This window comes from Manduca sexta, chromosome 15 (genome assembly GCF_014839805.1).
Source record: "Manduca sexta isolate Smith_Timp_Sample1 chromosome 15, JHU_Msex_v1.0, whole genome shotgun sequence".
NCBI lineage: Eukaryota > Metazoa > Arthropoda > Insecta > Lepidoptera > Sphingidae > Manduca > Manduca sexta.
In genome coordinates, this window is record NC_051129.1 from 11,111,788 (window position 1) to 11,122,318 (window position 10,531).

Sequence of the window (10,531 nt, forward strand, 5' to 3'; positions counted from 1 at the left end):
TTTTTATAAATTATTCGCTAGGTACAAATCTCCCAGTCAAGCACCCTATGGTCAATAAAATGGTTTAACTATTTATCTCCATGTACCCAAGCTACTGGAATCTAATTTTAGAAATTATAAATGAATTTATGAACTTATTCATTTACGAAAATTAAATTCGCTAATTACAAACACAATTTCAAAGTATTTGACCTTTGTTTGACCAAAGGCAACGCCAGAATTTCCGGTAAAACGTAAAAAATGTTAGAAACAATATGGCAAAGGAAACTGTTTAAAACAACATAAAGCTGGCTAAAAATAAAAAGCCTCGAGCTCGTTTATAAGATTTAGTAAAAGACTTACTTATTGCATGATGAATTAAAAATACTGTTGGTAAACTATGTGCACTCTTTGTACCTCTGTCTTCCCGTTTGAAAATAAAGACGTGAGGATATAGTCAAAATATTTATATTCTGCAGATACCAAGTGCAAAGCGGTGCTACACAATACAATTTATAGTTTTTTTTAAATAAAAAAAAATTGCCACAACTATTAGTAATTCAACTGTTAAACAAACGATTCGTTTAAGAATATTACCAACATATTTCTTTGCTTCGATATTTCACTGGAATGTTTCTAGCAGAAGCTATTAATCATTTGGTTGTCTTGCCAACTCAAGCCAATATAACCATACGAGTACATGAGCGACAGACTCCACTTACTACTACTACTGTGAGCTCCTCTATTTTCAAAGGCAATAATAAAAACAACACAGTCACCCAAAATAAAGTCAGCTCGAAAGCATATAACACAGACAGTATTCGACTTGCCACGCTACAAACGATACTCGAATGCAAAAACCAAAGATGAATTCGTAAATCGAATTCCCTCGTGCCTGCCCACAGTAAAGCCGTGAACTCCAGCTATTGTTATTTCAAACTAACCACCGCATCACAAAGGAACGTCGGTTGTTCCCAGCCATCAGAAAATCGATTGAAATTCTTGACTGACTAGACGTTGTTAAAGGCTGTTATATTTTTTAAAATATAAATCGAAAGCTTTTTAAAATATATGTGTGCAAATAGATGGTTTTGGCACTAAAATGATAGCTTCCGTTGTATTTAAGTCTAATATGCTCTATATTCTCGTATACTTCATCTAGGTAACTACTAAGTACTGCTTTGCTTGCACTTTCAGATGTTATCGTTAAGACTCAATACCTACATTGCATTGCTCACTATTCCTATCAATTTGGTCTGCTAGATTTATTACTTTAATTTCTTCCTGCCAGGCACACGCTTTTAATAATACAAGCAGTCCTCGTTCTTACGGGCATATTAGGTTCTCGAAATACACGACGTAAATTGGAAAGACGTAAGTCGAGACATAGACATTTTTCATATGTTTACATTGGTAGGGCTAGGTTCCACAAGGACGCAAAGTATGAATAAATCTGCATTTTCAAAAGCAAGTTCTTTAAATAATTATGTACTTATGAAATCAGTAGTTATTTTTGATATATGTGTGTAACTTTAATAAAGCGACAAATGAATTCTTTTATGCCGGAAATCGAAACAATTGACGTATTCTTGAGGAATAGTGTCAAAATATTGTTCGACGTAAATCCAAACGGTGTAAGTCGAGGACTGCCTGTATTGTAAATAAAGAGATCAACCCTTATACCTTGCTTCAAAAATAATTAGTGGATCGCCAGTGCCTCGTTTCTCAGACAGCATGTTTCATCTCGGGCAGGTGTGATTCAGTCGGACCTAAAAATATTTAAGTCAACCCTTAGAGCCCACAAACCCTTTGCTAACATAAAATAATTGCAACAATAAATCAACATATACAATACTGCTTAGAAGCAACATTTATACCAGCAATTCAAAGCAACTCGAACCAAAAAGAAAATAACAATCTAAGTACTATTTCTTCGTAATGATTAAAAACACGCCTTTGAGGACGCTTTTAACCTAATTAAGGCTATTCACAGTCGCAGCAAATAAATCAAAAGAGTTGCTGCAAATAAATTGCACATTTTTTTTGTCAGCTGCATTAATCCAATGCATGAGAATTTTCTCTGCTTTAATCTATTCCACGTCAATTTTCCGTGATTTCTTTTTATGACTTTAATAATAAATAATTAAAGAATTAGTGTGGATTCAGTGATTTCATTATCCTTCGTGCGCGGTATGATTACCGGTCTAAGGTCCCGTGTTCGAATCCGGAGTCGAGCTAACTGATATTTGGTTTTTCTACTCAGCCCGGAGTCCGGAATTTATGTCCGATATAGCAATAGGCTCGTCCCCTATCACATCATCGAACGAAATACATATGAATTAATGGGTTTGAACACCAACAAACAGCAGTCCGTGGCGTATGTGAAACCTTTGGATCTATTTCTAACATAAACATATCCATATAAAAACCACTATTGATTGTATTTACCACACAAGACTTGTCGCTAGCAGAGCGTACAATTTAAATATACGAACGTGTATATAATATAATCTCGAAATCTCCAAGCTATAAATACTTAAAACAACGCCTTCTGTTCAGAATATTACAACAAACAAAATCTAATAAAACAAAAACATCGTCAGGTATTCGCCGGAATATCTGCTGGTGTGCAAAATTTATTGTAAGTACGTACTGGCACGAAAATATTATCTAACTTTACATACCAATTTCACGCTCACGTATTATGTATTTCAAGTTGAATTTACCTTATCATATTTCTTGGTCTTCATATCGTGTGACACGATGTATATTTAAAAAGCATATTTGTATTTATTTCAGTATTAGTCTAGAATAACATGTTTGTATTTTGTTCTTTCTTGTAACACGATGTACTTATAGGAGAAAATTGTGGAGAAGCAGTAGAGGAGTTAGGGGTTGACGAAGAACTGCCCAGGGCTTTACACTTACAAGGGGCAAAAAAGTCTCTCCTTCGGAAATAGGATAACAAGACCTTGCAAAAATCTTTCACCCAAAACCGTGTACTAGGTATGGCCGAGAAGGACAAAAAAGGCATTATATTTATATCAAATACAGTGCCAATATGATAAAAAATTACAAAATAAAAAATTGTGAAAGGTGTGCCCGAAGAGGTATTCTCTATTACTCATAATTCACTTGGAATCATTTTTACATTTTGTAGTCAGAGAGATTACCGGAAGCCCAAAAAATCTTCTATATCCATTCTTTTTCTCGTATATCTGCAAGACAAGCAGTATTTTTAACATCACCAGTGTGATAGACATATTCACATAATAAAATTACACATACTAGATCATCTATCGACATTCTGATAAAAACAACTTTATAACTCACTTTTGGTAACAAATTCATCTCCCAATCTTATATATTCAAATAGAATATTTCTTTTCCCACCGCAGCCCGTTCCTTGACCCTCTCACATACCCAGCGCAAATTACTTATACGATTCAATCATTGGTTTTGTATATCAATGGGTTTTTTTACAAATCAAACTCGTAATGCCTTTCTGATGTACACATGGGAACAAACCGTGTTTTTCGTTTCAAAAATCCTTCGGAATAGTATTGGTTTATTTATTTTTGCCGCCAGGGTGCAAGTTGTTTGTATTTATCGACCGCAAATAAAATAGAGCGGATATAAATCGAACGAATTAAGGATGGTTTAACATTGGCGATCTTTTCGCTCTAAACGATCTTGCCTGCAGAGATGTTGTGTAGAAAGAAAAGTAGATTTATTGTTGATACAATAAAAATGTGTATAAACTTTTAACATAAAGAAAAAAACAAGTTTACCTATTGTGCCAACAATAAATCCTCATTCAGCTCCTCACTGCCGCTTAGCCGATACTACAGAACTGATTTTCATTAAAGGCCCCAGCTGACATTTAAGCGCTAGGTCGCTTCGGGTATTTTGGTAACGATATTGTAAAAAAAAATTATTCAAGATGGATAAACTCAGTCACAAATATTTTTAGCCCGACCCAGTATTAGAACCCAGGATGTGTCCTCGACCTCCAATCTGGCACAAATTCAAAACTTTAACCTAGCATTAGAACCCCAGGATCTAACCTCGACCTCCAATCAGGCACAAATTCAAAACTTCAAATACCCTATACAGGTAATTATATTGCAAAAAAAATCATTTTCTTTTAACATAGTAAATTCTAAAGAAAAGAAAATAGAATGTTGGTTAAAATCTTCAATCAATCAATTGTTGATCGAAGGTTAAAATACGAAACTTCGATAGTATATCAGCGATTTGAAGTTGAGAATCTCTTCAGCTACTTATGTGGGTGACTGTACATGGGTTAATAAAGACACTAGACTAGGGCAATAAAATGTCATCCACTGCTGCGGCAGTTGTGCAGTGATGAGACGAATAACTCTAACCTCATTTCATCTTGGTTAGAGTTATTCGTCTTATCATTCATCCATTATGAAAAAATCCATGACGTTTATCCACGGTTTAATTATTTGTATAAGTCAAGTTGAATGCCTAATGACAGACCAAATTACTACGAACCTTTTTAAGAATAAATTATAAAGATCGTCCCAACATGATTCCTTAGTCCCTACTGAATGAAAAAGGCAAAAAGGTATATTCCCACTGCCTAATTATCTTTAAACATCCACATTGTGTACTTTTTATTAACGCCAAGGACAAAATACATTTGACATTGCTCCGTCCCCAATTTTTTCCAGCCTTGTGATTTGAAACCTTTCTACCCTTTGATGTTTAACATATTTTTTATTTATGAAAATTTACCTTTGCATTTGTATGGGTTGCGGTTTTATTGCAGTTATATTAAAAGGGTCTTGAAAGCCCTTTATCGAGTAAGATTCAAGGAATTACGACTTTTGTTGATTTTTTTCTGCCCCGATTTTAGTTTACCAAATTCTATATTATTTTCAAAGGACAAAGTCTATTTAAGTAAAGAGTTTAAATGTTATGTTTGTTTATCGCGACTTTATGATAGCCTGGGGTCGGAATGTATTATGTGGAATCTTAGATACTTTACCAATTGAATATTACAGCACATAACGTAAAGAAAGATCAATAAAAAATAAAATCAACGCATCAATGATTCCTTTAGCACAGATGTTTCTGATCAACACTGATCTTTCATCACATACTCGTATGTTTTAAAAAACAAACCAAGCGTTTTATCCAAGAACGCACTTCAATAACAAAAGTTGAGACAAATCAGATACTTCGGAAGAGTTCACAAGAATAGCGGACAGAAGTCGCAAGTCAAAATTCAAACAACATTTTTCAAAGTTTTATATAAATTATTCAGTGGCAATCAGGGAACGCCGCATTGCGCCGTCCCGGCAAATAAGTGGAATATTTTGAACTACACGTGAAGTGATTGATTTCGCTTTGTTTCCAACGGTAATGTTTTGGGAAGAGTTATGTGCAGTGCAAACCATTTTTAAACATGCTATGGTTTTGGAGGTATTTTTCATTTATCAATTAGGAAATAGATGCCATTAATCTGATGATTATATATAATAATAACAGCAGATCTGTAGTATATACTGTCGCAACGCTGGGCACGGGCCTCCTCCACTACTGAGAGGGATTAGACCTTAATCCACCACGCTGGCCTAGTGCGGATTGGTAGACTTCACACACTCAAAAATTCTACGAAGAATTTCTCAGGTACGCAGGTTTCCTCACGATGTTTTCCTTCGCCGTTAAAGCAAGCGATAATTCACAAAGAATACACACATATCTCTTTATAAAAGTCAAAGGTGTGTAACCTTGGGATTCGAACCTACGAATATTCGTATAGGCAGTCCGTTCACATCCAAGTAAACAACAACTTATTTAATGATTAATTTACCATGAAATTAGAAAGTCGATTCAGATTAAAAGTATTTTATAGATAAAATTCAGATTGTATCGTACACTAATTCGAAAGATATATACTGTAAGAGATTATGTAATCGATTAGAAAATAATGTTATGTGTCCCATCCCTACACAGAACCCTCTCTAGTTCCGGTGCTCAGCCATGTAACATGTCTGTACAATAATATAATTGTAATATCCATTTAATCACAATAAATACATATTAAATAAGAAACCTATCATTATTTTATATGGCGCAGTCGTAAATGACACAAGAAAAATAAGGTTTCAAGAAAGAAAATAAAGTGATTAAAATGGATTTGAAGCAGCCATCGCCATTACAATTGACCGCATGTTCTAATCCCAGTGAACAGTGGAAGAAATGGAAACAAAGGTATAAACCTGGTAAAGATTTATTAATAGCAGATTCATTATCAAGAGATTGTAATAATTGTAATGAGACTATTATGGAAAAAGAAATTGAAGCTCAAGTAGGAATGGTAGTTAGTAACTTACCAGTTACGGATAGAAAGTTAGAAATATTTAAACAGGAGACTATAAATGATTCTGAATTACAAAAACTAAAAGAATATTTAACTAATGGATGGCCAGACATGTATAATGTACCTACATGTTTGAAACCATATCATTCTGTGAAAGATGAGTTATTTGTTTGTGACAATTTAATTTTTAAAAATAATTGCATTGTTGTACCAAATACATTAAGAACTGAGATGTTAGATAGAGTTCATTATAATCATTTAGGTATAGAAAAATGTAAAACAAGGGCAAGGTCTTGTATGTTTTGGCCCTCAATGAACAAAGATGTTGAAAATAAAGTTTTGAATTGTAATACATGTGATAGGTTTAGAAAAAGCAATGTAAAAGAACCTATGAGAATAAGAGAAATGCCAGTTAAACCTTGGACAGATTTAGGTTGTGATGTATTTAATTACAGAAATAATAATTATTTGATTTTAGTGGACTATTACAGTAAATACATTGAAGTTGAAATGTTAAAAGATCTCAGTGCAGAAATAACAATAAGTGTTTTAAAAAATATGTTTAGTAGATTTGGAATTCCACAGATATTATATTCTGATAATGGACCTAATTTCTCTAATATTAAATTTAGACAATTTACTAAACAGTGGAATTTTATACATAAGACAAGTAGTCCATTATATCCGCAAAGTAACGGTTTAGCGGAAAGATATATACAAACAGTAAAAAATATGTTTAAGAAATGTGATTATGAAAGTAAAGATAAAAGTTTAGCATTATTAGAATATAGAAACACACCAATATCAAGTGAATTTGGTTACAAATCTCCAGCAGAATTGTTGATGAATAGGAAAATATCAGGATTGTTACCTCATCAACAAGAGATAAGTAAAGAAAATAGAGATATTCAGAATAGTTTATATAAAAATGCTTGGAAATATAAGAAATATTATGATAGAAATACAAGAAAATTAAAAGAATTAGGGAAAGGAGAAAAGGTAATATTAAAAGATAGTAATACTAAAAAACCATTATCATACGCTAAAGTAGTAAGTAAGGATGATAGACCTAATTCATTTAAAATTGTAACCGAAAATGACCAAAGGTTGGATAGGAATAGGAGATATCTTTTAAAGTGTAATGATCAAAGCGAAATGAAAATAGAAACTGGTAGAAATTATGATAGTATTGAAATAGATGATGAAAATAGTGTAACACATGATAACTGTAACAATGAAAATATAGAACTGTGTGATTTAAATAAAAATGTAAATGAGACTAAAAGTAGAGCCGGAAGGACTATTAAAAAACCTGCGTATTTGAAAGATTATTGTTGATTTGGAAAGAAAGGGGATGTAAGAGATTATGTAATCGATTAGAAAATAATGTTATGTGTCCCATCCCTACACAGAACCCTCTCTAGTTCCGGTGCTCAGCCATGTAACATGTCTGTACAATAATATAATTGTAATATCCATTTAATCACAATAAATACATATTAAATAAGAAACCTATCATTATTTTATATATACTTTTCGGAAGGCACATAACCTAAAATCATGTTTACTTTTAATCATAATTCTAGATTTGAGTACCTTATAGTTCAAGCTAATATATTTGTTCAACAAACTGACGCAATATATCTCAGTCGGTTTCAGACCGTTTGAGCCGATTGCAGACCGCCTATATCTTACAAGAGCTTGTGTACACCTCACATTCACTGTATATTCAAGTTGAAAATTATACACAATTGTATGCGTTCTTATCCATACACTACGTTATTTAAGTTACAAATTAAATAAAAATGTTGTTTATAGCCTCGTCAATAATATTTCTCAATAGCTCACGATATAAATATTATAAATGACCTCCTCTTTACTATCGGAAGCAGTTATTTATATAACATCTGTAAAGAGAGGTTTTTAATCGACAAATATAAACTAGACTTAAGTATGTATATACTAGCAACAGTGTGAGGCCTAGGGCGAAAACAAAAAGAAAGATCTCTAATTTCAACAACTTAGTAGATAAGATGTTTTAATAATAATAATATCAGCCCTGTATTATATACTTACCCACTGCTGAGCACGAGCCTCCTCTACTACTGAGAGGGATTAGGCCTTAGTCCACCACGCTGGCCTAGTGCAGGTTGGTAGACTTCACACACCTTCGAAATTCCTATAGAGAACTTCTTAGATGTGCAGGTTTCCTCACGATGTTTTCCTTCACCGTTAAAGCGAACGATAAATTCACAAAGAATACACACATGATTTTAGAAAAGTCAGAGGTGTGTGCCCTTGGGATTTGGACCTGCGGACATTCGTCTTGGCAATCCGTTCCACACCCAACTAGGCTATCGCCGCTATTCTAAGATGTTTTACATTCCCTAATTAAAACGGTGGTTAAAATGGCCTCAGTTTGACATCGCGCGAGGTCCATCTTCTTTATCGTCTAGTTGCCCGGGTCCCTCCCCCCTAAGGCACCCACTGTATACTACTATTGTACTACACACATTACATTACATATACTATACTTTAACTGTACAGCATCAGAATAAACCTCTTTCGTTTCGTGATCAAACTTTTCATACCTTCAATTAGATTAAGGACTTATCCATTTTGCCGGATGTCAAGAGCTGGTTATTCGGTTATCGGTTTCTCTTATAAGCATATAAATATTTAATTTTCAAACACACCTTCAGATAGACTAAGGATTCAGAACACGATTTACATACTGATATTAACGTGTATTTGATAATACCGATTGATTTCCGTCATATGCAATCATGTAAAATATAATACATACATATATATTACCTATTCGTAACGTCTTATGATGAAATTGCTTTATTGTACAGTTCATTGCATAAGAAATAGCGGATTTATTTTTAATTCAAATTTTTATCAACTGGTATAAATAAGTATTCACAGCAATACGCGATTAGTCTCAGAACACAAAAATGCTAAGAAAAAACGGGTTCATTCAATATATAAAGTTGTAAGTTGCAATCTTTTATTAATTTAGTGCGAACATTATTTTGTAAGCATAAAAAAATATAATATTTATATTTTTTTCGAATTACTAACTTTTGGAATTTTATCAATATTCAATTTAATCAAACTAAAATGTTTAAAAATACAGAATCTAATGGTGAATGTAATTTTAGCGAAAATATTATTTATGTGTAAGGAACGATTGTATAAATCATGGGTCTTACCAAATTGGTTGCCTCAAACTTTAATGTCTAAAGTTTGACACTAATAAGATCGTAAATTATCAAAAACTGTCTCATTTCCAATGTAAATTGGCATAGCAGCTCGTATGTCTTTATAATTTGGCACATATAATTATATAATGATATTCAACTTTACATTATTTTGAAAGTATAAAACAATTAATTTGTAGCTTTTGGAACAAGATTTCAAAATTATGCCTGGTTGGAATAGCAGTCTATTCAATAATAACGCGCGAAAGTAATAAAATTTTCAATTTCTTTCTTTTAATTGATAGCGAGTCAACCCTATTTTGCTAATTTGAGCAATCTAATTAACTCATCTAATTTATCAGTATGTAATCATTTTTATTTATAGTTTATCACTTATTCCACCCGCGATATTATATTGGTTATGCTGGCGTCAATTTTAATTTATCTCCATTTGGAATTTGTTTATTTACTGAAATACGAAGAGATTTTATTATCAAATACTATGAGCCGAGATATTGGGTGAATCACCTCATTTTGTGAATAATGTTCGTATTATAACAGGATTTTAGGTGAATTGGACACCACGCAGACACTATCAGGTTTTTTTTTATTGCTTGAATGACGAGACGAGCTTGCCGTTCGCACTATCGTGCTTACTATCGTAAGCGATACGACCGCCCATAAACAATAGAAACACCATTCAACACTTTACAAAGCATTGCCTGGGATTCCACTGCGCTCACCATCCTGAGAAATGAGATGTTAAGTCTTTTTATAGTAGTTACACTGGCTACAATATCCTTCAAACACAAAAATACAACAGTGCCTGCACCATGCTGTTTGGCGGTAGAAATAGACATCGCGGTGGTATCTACCCCGGCGGGCTCTCGCGTATGAAAGACCTGCCTAGAATGTTGTATGGTGTTTCTACTGTTTATGGGTGGTCGTATCGCTTACCACTAGGCGAACGGCAAGCTCGTCTCGTCATTCA